Source organism: Lagopus leucura, unplaced genomic scaffold (genome assembly GCF_019238085.1).
Source record: "Lagopus leucura isolate 7727_CA_CO unplaced genomic scaffold, USGS_WTPT01 Super-Scaffold_100004, whole genome shotgun sequence".
Taxonomy (NCBI): Eukaryota; Metazoa; Chordata; class Aves; order Galliformes; family Phasianidae; genus Lagopus; species Lagopus leucura.
In genome coordinates this window covers 23,875,061-23,889,194 of record NW_024962264.1, presented here as the reverse complement: position 1 = coordinate 23,889,194, position 14,134 = coordinate 23,875,061, and the positions used below count along the sequence as shown (strand labels likewise).

At 36.9% G+C, this 14,134-nt stretch overlaps 1 long non-coding RNA gene across 1 annotated transcript in view; it reads right to left on the bottom strand.

The window, feature by feature from the left end:
- Window positions 1–5,337, bottom strand: part of LOC122179547 — a 30,155-nt gene extending 24,818 nt beyond the window's left edge. The window contains exon 1 of the long non-coding RNA XR_006178734.1: window positions 5,321–5,337. This is a non-coding gene — a long non-coding RNA (uncharacterized LOC122179547). The remainder of the gene's footprint in view (window positions 1–5,320) is intronic.
- Between the last annotated feature and the right edge of the window lie 8,797 nt (window positions 5,338–14,134).

The following is a 14,134-nucleotide window of genomic DNA, read 5'->3' as shown; positions in this document are numbered from 1 at the left end:
TGATCAGTACAAAGGCTCATTCACTGTATTTATTTACTGAGTCAATTCAGAGCTGAAAAATGAAGTTTATGGCAAAATAAAACAATTCTATATATAGAATTTTAACATGTTTTTGTCCCTTTAATTGTTTGTAGGATCTTAACAATGACTACTTGTAGTGTTGTTCAGACTGAAAATTACTGAACTAAATAAGAATAAATAAGGTAAGAAATCTTAGATTAACATGAAAGGGAAAACTGCTCTGTCCAAAGGCTAAAGGTAACCATCCTATTGAACGACATTGATATTTTACTGGAAAGGCTTTTATTTTCTTCTACAAGTTAAGAATGAGATTTTCGTAACTACCTGAAATAACCTCATCACTAAATAGAATTGACACTTTCCTTCCAGGTTCACAGAGCTTGATGCAACACTTCAGTTGTATTCAAAAATTATCATGAAATCACTTTTAAAAGTATTTTGCTTTGTAGATGGTTTTCTAAGTTTCCCTGGCTGACCGCATAAAAGTGGTGTCCAGGATTCCCACTAGAAGCTACCCTCTATTAACAGAGATGAAAAGCATTCTGCAACGTTACACTTATTTTTTCCCTGGTACAGTTCAAACAATACATGATACTGTACAAAACACACACAAGACTGTTATGGAAAAATAAGTAGTTATGCTCTGCCAAACAAATCACAGTGGGCACTTCAAGCAAATTTAACAAGTACGTGGAATAAATATGGTGCCGTACCATAAATATTTGATGAGACCACAGGCCCTTACATACTACTTCATAAATTTTTAAATGTGTGCAATTTTCCACTCCAATAATTGAAAATGAAAAATGTTTTACCTTCAGAGGAAATTAGTTAAAGCACTGAAAAAATGTTGCAAGAATAATAAAAATAAAAAAGATTTCTTGTTAAATGCTTGAAGTAGAAAAGTATGCATGCAATCAAGAAGTGCAAACTCCCTTGACTCAATTAGGACTTCTTGAATTGCACTGATGTTTTAGAAAATGCTTCCCACTGATAACAAAATGTATTTAAGTAGGAGTTCTGAAAATACTGAAAAGACAGAGATCCTGAAAATACAAAGCACGTCAAGACTTTCACTGACTGAATGTAATAGAATTCAGTGAAAAGCAAGCTGAAATGGCTGGCTGATGCATCCAATATTGTGAAAGTTTTACATATTTCCAACTTCAAGTATGTATATTAGAAACAGATTGTGATGGGCATATATAAAAAGTTTATTCTTCTGGTGGAAGTAATTTTTTTATATAACTTAAGATGTTGAGACAGTAATCACTTTCCATTTACTAACGTAATACATTTTTATAAGAAATTGATTAGATATTACATTGCAGATTTGATTTCTCTGTTTAAGAGAAAGTAAGGATTGTCTTAAGATAGAGAGCATCTTACATCCGAGAGCTGATAAACAGAACTTGAAGAGTTTGTAGTCCATGTCTGTGAAATTACAGAGACAGTAGGGGTCATGGGAGTAATCAGTACTGGTTGGCTATGTAAACAATTGTCAGTAGGTCAGACCTGAAGGTTGAAGTGAGAATAATTAGTTACATCAGTGTATGAGAAAACACAGAAGAACCTGAAAATGTAAAATCCTAAAGCGGTTTAGAATGGAAGGAGTGCTTTGAGGCCCTCAAGCCCAACCTCCCTTCTAAATGCTAAATGTCTGCTGAAAGCTGGTTATAGAAATTAAGGCAATTTTGAAACAATTTAGCTGAATTAAGGTATGTTGCTTGCAGGAAGGGTCTAACCCTTCTAGTAAAGGAAAGTTCTTTAAATATTCAGTGTTTAAAAAAAAAAAAAAACAAAAAAACCAACAACCTGAAAGAATGCAGAGGAGTAGATACATGCTTGAGTGAGTGGACTAGAAACTGATCCTTACTGAATCATTTTGAAAGGGTAGAAATCAATTTACTCGCTGTTTGGCAGTAGCAGACACTGTAGTTTTCAAAAGTATGAAATATGGAGACGGACAGAGGCATACATTAGCGGCAACGTGCCAAAAGGTCTACAGTGGGTGGTGGAAGTATAGCCTGATGGTCAGAAGAGTGACATTACAAATAGTGATTGAGAAAGTATTAGGGATCATTGCAGAGTTTGCAAGATTGGTCATGTTCACCTTCAGGCGATATCTAGACTATGTGAGGACATACTCTCACAGGCAGAGAGTAAGATGTCACATGAGTGACTTAAGTAGCATGGAAAAGCTCATAAATCATACTTCAAAATCTTGTCCTAATGGAATTTATTGCTTAGATTTTTTTGAATGATAATTTTCCTGCTCTGTGGTAGAACTAATAATTAAAAGTTTGACATAGGTAGGAAATATTTATTCAACTCTATCAACTAATGAAACACAAGGATTGAGAAACAGCTCTGAAGTATAGCACATACTATTCCAATAAAGTACTAAATTATGAGATTATTCAAGAGCTTTAGTTTTCTGCACTTTGTAATCTATTTTTTTTTCCTACAAGTCTATATACTTCCAGCTCATGATTTAGATGTGTGGCATGTGAAGGTCAGATGCACTGACTACATGTCCAATGTGACATATAGTTAGTTGATGATAGTGACTACTGACTCAAAAATATTTCCAGTACATGATTACATCAAGAGAAATCTGTAGATTTCTTTGTTTTATTTTGTCAATAACAGATAGAATTCAGATTTTTTATATCCTCTTGGAAAATGTTGTTCAAGTTGGCGTTATCTTTCTAAATTAATACAAAAAAAAAAAAAAGAATTTCCTTTAAAAAAAACTTTTAAGAAATGTAAATCACACAGCATGTGTGTATATATAAATATAAATAACTATATTCCTATCTATTTTTTTCTCCACTATTATGCTAGCTAACAGCTTAAACCAATTTGCAGGTAAATGATGAATGAGTACTCATTTTTTTTTGCAAAAGAGTTAGTATATCTTGCACAAGAAGTTTATATATTACTGCTACAAATGTTTAAAAGTTGAGAAAAAAATAAAGCAGGAAGACTTCTCTTAATATTTAGAGAAGGATTAGGACAAAGTATACTAATATTTTACTTTTATTCATTTTAAGGGACGTAGCTTCAATTGTGTTTCTACTTTCATTTTAAGATTGGTGAACAAATGAATAAAACAATTACTACTATGTTTTGTGATACTGGTATTCTTAACCTATTTCAGGTGTCTTTTGTGTTATGTCTTCTGCGATGTCAAAGCTGCTGCTATTAGTTCTCTGATTTCAGTTTAAAAAAAAAAGTTTTTGAGTTCAATATAGCATCTGGCAAATGTTGCGCATTTGAAAACATGAACTGAATGTTTTCAACCTTCCTATGAAAGCAGCAAAATACCATCTGCAGAGAGCAAAAATAATTATTCTTTCATCCCTAGCAATAGGTTTCATCAGGACATATGGATTGCTAATAGCCCTCAAAGCTGTGGAAGAAGTAGTATTTGAACGTTTTTTTTAAGTTTGGGAATTTGATGAACAGATTAATGTTTGTTTGTTACTTTCAATAAATACTGTCTTGGCTTGCTGTTTTGTCTGATTACAGTATAAATCAGATGGTAGGCATGGCAATCTTTGCTTTATTTTGTTTTTTATATTGTTTTATTACTATTATTTATTGGTAGAATTACTGGTAATCAAATTCAGTAGATGGTCACTCTTAGTCTGTGATTCTGTTCATATAATCCACGTTAACATAAAATATCCAGAGATAAATTGTAAGTCCTACCATCTGTAATGGGAAGTAACCAACCCACGTGAAAGAAATCAATAGTTTCCTTGCCTCCTTCATGCTTTTAAAAAGTGATTCAATTAAAAAAAAATATCATATGTTTTCAAGCATGCATACCTAGTATTGGATGGCAAGGGACATTGTTTCTGTTCTGATATTTTCCTCTGTTTTTGCAACACCCTACCAGAGCTAGCTTAGTAGCTAACTTAATTCCTGCTTAATATCTCATCCTTATTCACAGTATTCACTTGAAAGAATTTTACACTGTCGTATTTTTGAGTGGTCCTATTAGAAATCTACCATATTCATTCTTCTTAGACTTCTTATGGCAGATTATGACAATACCCTGAGTCTCTGTCCTAGCTTAGCTGGGAAAGAATTGATTTTACTTTCACAGTGTATATGATGCTATGTTTTAACAAGAAAAGTACTGTTGATAATAGACCAAGTTTCTAGTTGTTTGAGAGTAGTGCTGTACAGAGACAAGCATAGATGACTTAAACTGACCAAAAGGATATTTATTCCATACAATACGATATCACGCACAATAAATAAATAAATTCAAATAACCATATTAAGGGTGCTTTTATTAGAATATAAATGTTTACTTTTCCCTGAAAAGGCTGTGGCCTTCAGCCCACTGAAGCTGAGAATTTCTAGAGTCTTTGGCTCTGAAATGCAAGTGAAAACAGAAACATCTTTTTAATTTCTTTAAGTAAAATCTTTTTCTCCTAGTGCCACTCAAATTAAAGATATCTCTACATTTGAGTGGTTTACTGTAGGGAAAATGCAGTCTTAAATTAGCTCCATGGCTTTGGTGTTTGTTATTTTTAAGACTCCTTCTCCACCAGTGCTTACAAGGGTTCTGATAATAACAACTGACTGGAGAGGTTGTTTACAGGAATATTAATAAGAAATAAAATAGGCATGAATATTCATGTTTTAAAATCAACTGATTATAAGCATACAAAACAAATGTTAGGCTTTCTTGTTTGAATAAGAAAATTAAATTGCTATGACACATCTAAGTTAAACCTTGCAGCTGGCAGACAAAATGCTCCATCAATAAGATGTTTATTTTTTCCTTTATCTTGGATTACTTTGTCCACTACAGTCACTCCAGTAGGTGTCCTCTTGTGTTTTACTGAAGTGTTTCAAAGTTCTAAATGGTTTCTAAGCACCTGACTTCAGAAGGACTTCCATTTGATCTAACTTTCAACTGTAAAAACATGAGGGGAAAAAATGCCTAGCCTATAAATATATTTGAAAAAAATTCATCAACTAAATCTTAGCTGACAAAGGCTTATGTTTATTTCATTTACTCTGGTGTCAACAAGTTAATTGTTAAAGTTTTATAAGCATGTTCATTTACTTACAGAATTACATCTTTCTGCTGTGTTTGTCAGAAAACTATGTGAAGCTTACAGTGCACAAAATCATATATTCTGACAGCACTTCTAACTTTCTTAATGAGATATTGCACAATCAATGAATGTACAGATGTTATATAGTTATGAGGTATACCAGAGAGCTTGGCTATGTAGTTATTACATCAAAGCAGAAAAGATAGGATGCTTACCTGTATCCTGGGCTTGCTTATGAAACTCCAGTGGAGTGGATCTCCAGAGAAGAGCCTTTCCACTGGTAGTCAGCTCTTAAATGGGTCTAGGAGAGGTGGAGCCAGGCTCCACCCCTTCAGGCAGCACAGCTGGATTGCTTTCACCTGTGCTCCTGTGACTGACTCATTGCTCGCCTCAGGTGATCAATCAGAGGTTCAGGCTGTGATTCAGCAGTTCCCATACAGATACGTACAACTTTATGTCTGCTTGAAGAGGCTAAGATGCACTTCTTGCCCTAGTCCCTTAGTTTAATATGTGCTGGCTCTCCTGTTAAGAGATCTGAGTTAAGTCTTCTGTGAAGAAGCTATCGTTGTTCCTCTAATTGCTGCTTATGCAGCAGAGGTTGAGAATTTCTCTTTACACTGAGTTTGGATGTGGGTTGGCAAAGTTCCCAGCGATTCCTCTTTATGCTGAACAGGAATGTTTACACAAGCAAATTAAATGATACTCAAAAATATTTACTGCACTGTAGCAATCCTCTCACAGACTAACGTTTTTTATTTGCCAAATTCTGATTGTTAGTCTTGTCATAGCTGAAAAAAATAACTAAAAAGCAAAGTCAATCAAGGATAAAGATTTACAAAATGCAGTGTAGTCTATGCTTTCAACACTATATGTTATCCATTTCTCTATTGCTCTCAGTATTTATCATTAAAGTTCATTTTTTGGACACACACCGTTGTCCTTCATATGTATTCTTCTGTCGTGTTTGGATGCTTCAATTTATTTTCAATAGATGGAGAAGTTCAGAATTTATTTTTTTTAGAAAATCCAACTACCTACAAATGTACTGGCCACTTTCAGCAAGTCAGTAGTGTCCTATGTACTTTAACAGAAGAACTGCAATACTGATAGTTTCTTCATCTACATACAATAACCTATGTAAAGTTGCTTTTACAAGTTGTTAACAAATTTTATGCTTTGTTGTCTCTACCTTCGTTCACAGTCACATGGTGCATCCACTTTGCTGTCCATGGCATGTATTACATAGAATCACAGAATCATAGAATAGTGTTATCTTTGTTATCCCCACCACAGTTTTGGCTCATCTCCCAGGGCTGTATTCTTTTGACTAATGACTGACCTCTAGGAAGTAGCACAGTTCAATTTATAACCTTTGGATCTTGGTTAGCAACCTGTAATTGTACATAAACGGCTCCTGCTATTATCTCACATCTGTATTCACCTACATTGTGCTTTATGCCACAGTCAAATGTAGTTCATTCTGCACATGATTAATAGTTTTAACCACTTGTCTTGTCCTACAAACCTTGTGTATAAAAGGAGATGTTACAGCATATACTTGTACTAAGCTAAAGACAAGCTAAAACAAATTTGGCAGTAATAGCTAGTGTGTTAGTTGCTATTACAAGCTAAATCAGTTTCAGACTGTTGAAGACAAGCCTAGACAACATCTGATGCAGCCAGAGGTCCACAGAGCTCAATAACAAGCTGGTATGAGGAATAAGCAGTGTTTATTGGAAAACAAAGAGTTTTGCTATTTTTCTTGCTTTCTGTGATCTTATCTTGCGTTATTAGGCCCACTTAATAACATGGTTTGTAATAAAGCAAAATAAAAATCTTTTATGTCAAGAACTGACACCTCTTACTTCTTCTTGCTTTAGTTGAAATCTAAGTGAACTGTTGTGGTGTCAGCAAGCACTGATTTGTGTTGCTGTCTACCTATTACACAACAAATTGCTGTTGAAGCTATTAGAAACTCAGATTTTGGCATCGTTCAGATAAATTAGCAAATGGTTATAGCTGTCTCCAAGTATTTTTTTTTAGACCATTTCTCTGTGCAGAGTAACTCAGTGACTATCACAGCTGTTACTGACCTTAATTTTCTGTAAAGGATTCAGTATGTTAAATAAATATACTGAATAAAGTTGGTATAAATACAAATAAGGTATTATTACAGAAGCTCTGACTACAGAAGCTCTGACTACAGTGACTGTGATTTATTTATTTATTGATTGTTAGATTATCAAGTCAGCATAACTTTTAGACTTGTTTTGCTTTTTTTTTTTTTTTTTTTTTTTTTCCCCCTCAACATTAACTCCAATCACAAGATTCCTGTAGGAAGCAGCTAAAGGTTCAGAGGCCCTGCCTCTGCTGTGCCTGCTGTGGAGCCCAGTTAAGGTAAGCTTGGAACTGTTGTTTCAAGTGTTTGATTGTTGTTTTAAGTAGAGACATTAATCACTGAGAAAAACTATGAACAGAGGCAATGCTGTATATCTCTTCCACACTTCAATCCCTTTTCCTTGTCTCTAGTAACTCAGATGACTTTGTAATCTGATAGTTCCTTTATAGGATTTTTCCTTTTGGAATTTCATTTCTTCTTTGTGAAAAATCACTTTAACTTTTCATGCAGGGAAATATTTTCTTTTATTTACTCTCTTACCTGATGACAAATCAGGGCATTTTCATTTAATTTCTTTTTTTTCTTACTGCTATCTGGGAATACGTTTGCATTTCATTCCACAGATTTACCGGATCTTGGGAGCAACAGTTTGAGAATAACATTTTAGGCTTTTTTTTTTCTTAAATAGTGTAAGCTGATTTTACTTCCCCTATTGACATAAGTTGTACATCTGTACAACTTTCACAACTGACATCATAGCAATTTTCTGTTGATCATGTTTTCTCCTCTGACTTTCAGACACAGTGTGGCCTTCTGTTTATGCAACTGCAACTAATCTGCTGTGAAACAGTTGTAGAAGAATAAATAGGGAATAACAGCTGTGTGGGAACTGGTTGCCTAGGAGTAGAAAAGAGAACACTGTTGCTAAGAGTTAGTGGTAAGACAGACCTTGCTTCTCTCTAATATAGGTAAACTTGATTGACAACCTTAAAGTGCTTATATTATAATTGTCTCATCTAATGTTTACGGGTAATAAATATTTTATATGTAGCAAGATATGTGTTTTTAGTCTGTCTTCATAAAGCAGAAAGATTACAGGGAATATAAGAGAGTAGATCCTCTCTTGTCCTCGTGTTTGCATCCAGATACAGAAACAAAGCAAGGAGAATATAACAGCAGGTTTCGCATAGATTTCAAGCCTGAATTCATGCTATACTCAGTGTGTGCCATTTGTTGTGGTATATGGAAATAATCATTTGAGAAAACAGTGTTGTTAGGCCTTCGTTAATATATTTTCATTTGGGGATAACAGTATGAATCATTACATCTATAAAGTAGCTTTAAAGGCTTGCTATGAACTGAAAGTAGCACAGTGTATAATCAGACGCTTTGGGGATTATTCCCTTTACTTAAAAGTATCAGAACAAGGAAATGGACTCTATTTTAAGATTATGATAGAAGACAGCAACAAACAGGTTATCACTACCCCAAGAATGTGGCTGTTTCTGTGCATCTAAACCAGCCTGTGTTTTCTGAGTCACAGAATTGTGTTAAAAGAGTGGCTAAGCAGACTTGATTGTGAAAGGAGTTCCGGCTATCGAGGGAATGCCCACATGGGAACATTTGGCTTTTTTTTTTTTCTATTCAGGTGGTTCAAATAGCTCTACAATGTAGATTCACATTGCACCTGATTCCTTTTGAGAAGGAGTATTTTAACTTCTGATCAATATCATAGGCTAGAGAAAGCATTCCTGTTTTATCTTCATTCAGCAACATTTAATAACTATTTCTAGACTGTTATTCTATTAACCCTATGTTGAAAGCTCATGCTGGTAGCAGTTTCCTATAGAGTATTCACCTTCGTATATGATGATGAATTTTAACATTACAAGGAGGCATTTTTCAAGTTGTCTTATCGTGTAAGAATTTAATGTACTAACAAGCAGATAATGTTTTTATTTAGGACATTGTGTACCTAATGCATTAGGGAAAGATAAGTAGGGACTTTAAAAAATGTGGCTTTTAAAGAAAAGGATAATACACTGAATCATAGAATGGCTTGTAGTGGAAGGGGCCTTTAAGATCATCTAGTTCCAACTGCCCTGCTATAGGCAGGGGCACCTCGCACCAGACCAGATTGCTCTAAGCCCCATCTAGGTTGCATTTAATGATTTGTACAAACTGTTTTTGAGAAAATTTTATAGTAACTTATGCTCCATTTAACATCTAATACTCTTAAAATATGGATGTAATGCAAAACAAGTATGTAAAGATGTACACATTTTTGGAAAATCTCAGTTAAGTACTAAGGAGTAAGGGAAAGATGACCTGTTTCACAAGGTCATACAACTGATTGCTGTGTGATGCCTTCTTCAGATGACAGAGCTCCCCTCCAAAACAGGAGCAATGTTGTTGGACTTTGCAGTTTTGAAAAGTATTAGTAATAGGAAAAGTGGATCATCTTTAGGAAACTCTGAGACACAAGGATATAAAACAGGAATTTCAAAAAGCGGGTTTTATATGAATATTGCAACTAAAAGAATTAGTGTTACAAAATTTTTATTGTATAGGGAAGCAGGCAGAGATGTTTTATTTTTTTTTCTGTTTTATTGTATGCCTGCATTACAAAATACAGTTGCAAAGACATGCTCACCTGACTGAAGAGGAGTTATCTGAAAAATGTATATATGTGTGTACATAAAGACTGTCAAAGAGATTTCTATGAAATAATGTGTGACCTGAATGAATCAAAGTAATACGTTGTCAATCTCACCTGCTGTCAAAGTGATGTAAGCTTAAAAACTTGACAGGGTGGTTTCTGTGGCAAAGCACAACCCAACATGGTTACTGTTTAGGGCAGATTAAATTAAAAAATCCAGTATATAACTATTTTCCAGAAGAAAGTGCATAGTCCACAAAATATGGATATAGAATGTGGCACAGGGTGGACAGAGCATAATGGGCACAGGATGGTGGAGAGAGGAAGTTTTGAGGAGAAAAATAAATAATGGTGGGCACTTGTATAGCAGAACTACTTCAGGTTGGGAAAGCTGGAGGGGGTGCTGTAAAGTGAATGCAATGATAGTTGGAGAAGAAAGTGGAGTTAGCTCTGAGCAGGAGCATCCAGAGAAGTTTAAACAACAATCATGAATTTGAATTTATTTTCTGTATTATCACAGCAAAAGAACTTTGCCTCTGCTTTTTTGTGTTCTATACATGCTCTGTGTATTTTCACACATAATTACTTTGACCCCAGGATCATTAAGAGAGACAGTGAATATGAAGAATGGAATAGCAAAAAGTCAGAATATAGTCAAGGCTCAACCACTCAAAATCCAAGAGGAAATTTAGAAGTCAACACACTAAACATTATCAATCTAAAGGAAGTCTGTACCGAAACCAGAACAAGATGCCTCTGGGTCTCCCCAGTCATAACAAGAGAGTATTTGCATTCCTTATAGGCTCTGCTGTACCAATGCCTTTGCTGATGTTCATTTGAGGTGACAAGCATCAATGTTACTTCAGGTCACTGTAGTTTAGATTTTGTGGATCTTTGAAAGTCTCAACTCAGGCAGCAATGTTTGACGTATGTTCATCCCTAATGAAATCAAAACTGAGTTGACCTGATATGGACTGACTTTAAATGAATCAGAAGCATATGATTTTGGAGCAAGACCTAATTATTTTTCATAAAAATAATTCCCATTTGTAATCTGACTTGTAATCCTTGTGTGAATTTTCATGGTGATAAATGTAATGAAACCATAAGTATTTTAAGGTGGACTTTTCTGATGATGAGTTAATGTTGGTTCTAGTAATATATAGTTTATATATCAAATGACTAAGAAAAGCATTTCATACTAGTTGTAAATTGCTTAAAATATTCCTTGGACTTCAAAGACCTTGGATACATTTTGGCATCGATTCGAAAGAATCTGTTTATGAACATTTAGTAGTATCCATTCTATTTTAAAAGCGCGACTGTCACTAAATAGATGAATTACTGATGTGCTTTCATCCTCCAGCAATTAATTTAAATATCTAATCCCTAAGCACAGGCATTAAAAGCAAGAAATAAAGCCTTATTGTATCATGGGAGAAGACAGGGAATAAATCCATAAACAAAGCAACAACAACAAAAAAACCCAAGAACTTTTTGAGGTGACATATTCTAAAACTTTCTGCATTTTTTGCACTACTGTAATTAGCTGTTACACTGTGTCTCTTTGTAGTGAATTTACTCTCTTTTTACGTGTAGGCTATTGCAATAAACTAGAAGACACATTAAAACATCCCAGATGTCCTATTTTGCCTATTTTGTTTTAATCAAGAGTGCAACACATTCAGAAGTTGCATTACCATTATTCAGACTGTACAAATAAAGTTGTCTGCTTTTCTTTCTCACAAGATAGTATCCCTGAAAAATCAAACAATTTTTCTCAAGTAGCAAATTAAAAAAGGAGTTTAGCTACTTTAGAAAACTAACTCCAAATATTAATATTTCTTGGCAGATTTGTCTTAGGATGGGTCCATATCAGTGCAAGTTCATCTGCAATGAACTCATGATGTAACTTTACAGTGAACTACCATGCTAAAGCACAAAGATAAGATAAGCCAGACAATTAACTGCATTTCTAGTGAGAAGTGGTAGGAAAATTTTCTTCATAGCTCTTATGTTTGTTGAACTTTCAATATGTTAGTGCCTTCGTGTGATGATGAATTTAAATTTTAGACCCCATGGTCTTCAGCAGTCTTTCCAGTGTTTTGTTAAACTTACTGTGAAGTTTTTTTCCTCATATTTATGTGGAACCTCCTACGTTTCAACTTGCATCCATTTCCTCTTGTCCTATGATTGGATGTCACTGAGAAGAGACCGGCTCAATCCTCCTAGCATTCAACCTTTAAGTAAAGTATTTATGAACATTAATGAGGTCACCAGTTTTCCCCAAGCTAGAGAAACCAAGTTCCCTCAGCCTATCCTCTTAAGGGAGATGCTCCATTCCCATAATCATCTTTGTGATGCTGCAGTGGAGAAGGGATCCTACGATTTATCTGGGGTTTCATCATCTCTCGCCTATACTCTCTGTTGCTCTACAGCCTCTCCATTCTTCAGCTCAGCCACCAGGCTGAGCAGATCATTTATCCATTTGCATCTGACACAGGTGTTGTCTCCGCTCTCCACTGCAAGTGCCAGACTCCCACCTGTTTGTGTGGGGCCTCTGTCTGAGTATGCACAGTTCTTGTAACAACAGCCCTTGACCACATAGCAACCATGGCTGGATCTCTGCAAGTATCTGACTGCTTGTGACTTGAGGGTTGGGTTGGGTCACTTAGGATGAGTACCCCTGATCTTTAGCCACTTAGAGCAATCACCTTCACCTTGTGTACTGGAGAAGGCTCAGCACACTGCCATGCAAGCTGCAGCCTGCAAGGCACACACGCACACACTACACACTCCCCAATCACTCACCCTGTGCACTCTACCAAGGCCTGGTAGCCTGCTCAAGGGAGGGCAGTGCTGGCTCTGCCCATGCTAGCTGAGCAGCCTGTCCACAAGCTGCAAGCTCCCCAGCACAGGCAAAGCGCTCTTTGCTGGCTTCAGAAAGCTCCAGAGTTTTTTGTCACCCTTTTTGCTTTGGATCCCTTCCTCTGTGCAGTCGTTCCTGATCTGAAGCTGTCTCCACAGAAATCAACAAGACCAGATGCATCACCCTGTTGCTGTAGGGGAGGTGCTCCATACCTGTGTTCATATTTGTGGCCCTCCTCTGGACCCTGTCCAGCAGCTCCACACCTCTCCTGTACAAAGCTGGATGCAGTACTCCAGATGGAGCCTCAGGAGGGCAGAGTAGAGAGCGAGAGGGGCCTTAGAGGGCCTCTCAGCCAGTTCTTCACAGGCCTCATGCACTCACAGGCTGATCTGGTTTGCCCCTTCGCTAGCCAGAGATGGCACTCCAGTCACTGGCACCACAGGCACAGGGACTGTCTGCCATTAAGAGCACACAGCACAAGCACACACAGGCACACAGCCAAGAGAAAGTTAATAAAAGATTTATTCAAAATTCCAAAATCCTTGAGTTGGCAGCAGCCATCTGCAGGAAGCTGCCTGGTGCCAGCAACCTCGTGACTCTTCCTCCTGCTGTCCCTTGATGCAGCTTCAGGTGAAAGCCCTGCTCAGAGCCCAGAGTGCCATCCTGGCAAAGGTGGACCGTCAGCCTCACTGGCACCTAGAAGGACCTGAGAAGAGACATCAGCTTTAGTACCGTCATCTGCAGTCTGGTTTGCTTCCAAAATGTGAAGGGACGGTCCTCAAGTTGAGGGAGGCTGTCTCCCATCCCTGAGACTCCACTCCCTGACAAGCCCTGGCAGCCAGCCTGCTACAGCAGTGCTCAGCTTGCAAGGCTTCACCCCACTATGCACTCTCTGGCCCCTGCCTCCATTTCAGCCCTGTCTCGCTCCAATTTATAGGAGGGAGAGGAGGTTCTTTTAATATCTATATACCCGACGTGAGATTAGGAAGCAACGGTTCAAATGTTGGTCCGACCAGTTTATTACAAATCTTAATCAGGGAAATGGGGAAGGGGAGGACGGACACTATTATGAATTAGGGTAATGGGGGAAGGGAAGGAGGGCAATAGAAAAGATAGGAAAGAAGAAGCAAGGAGTCTTTATAGGCAGCAAGAGGGACATAGTCACCACCATGGATCCAGCGAGGTTTGTAGTTCAGTCTTTGATCCTCAGTAATGGTGGGTCGTCGGGCATTGTTGTTCTATTGACGACGAAGGACGACGCACAACGACGAACCATGGCGATGATGGCCCCTTTTCAATGCTTTCAAAGTGGTCGAGTCAGCTGTCTTTGGAGTGACAGCTCAAATCGAACATGGTTGAGTCAGCTCTCCTTTGAGTGGCAG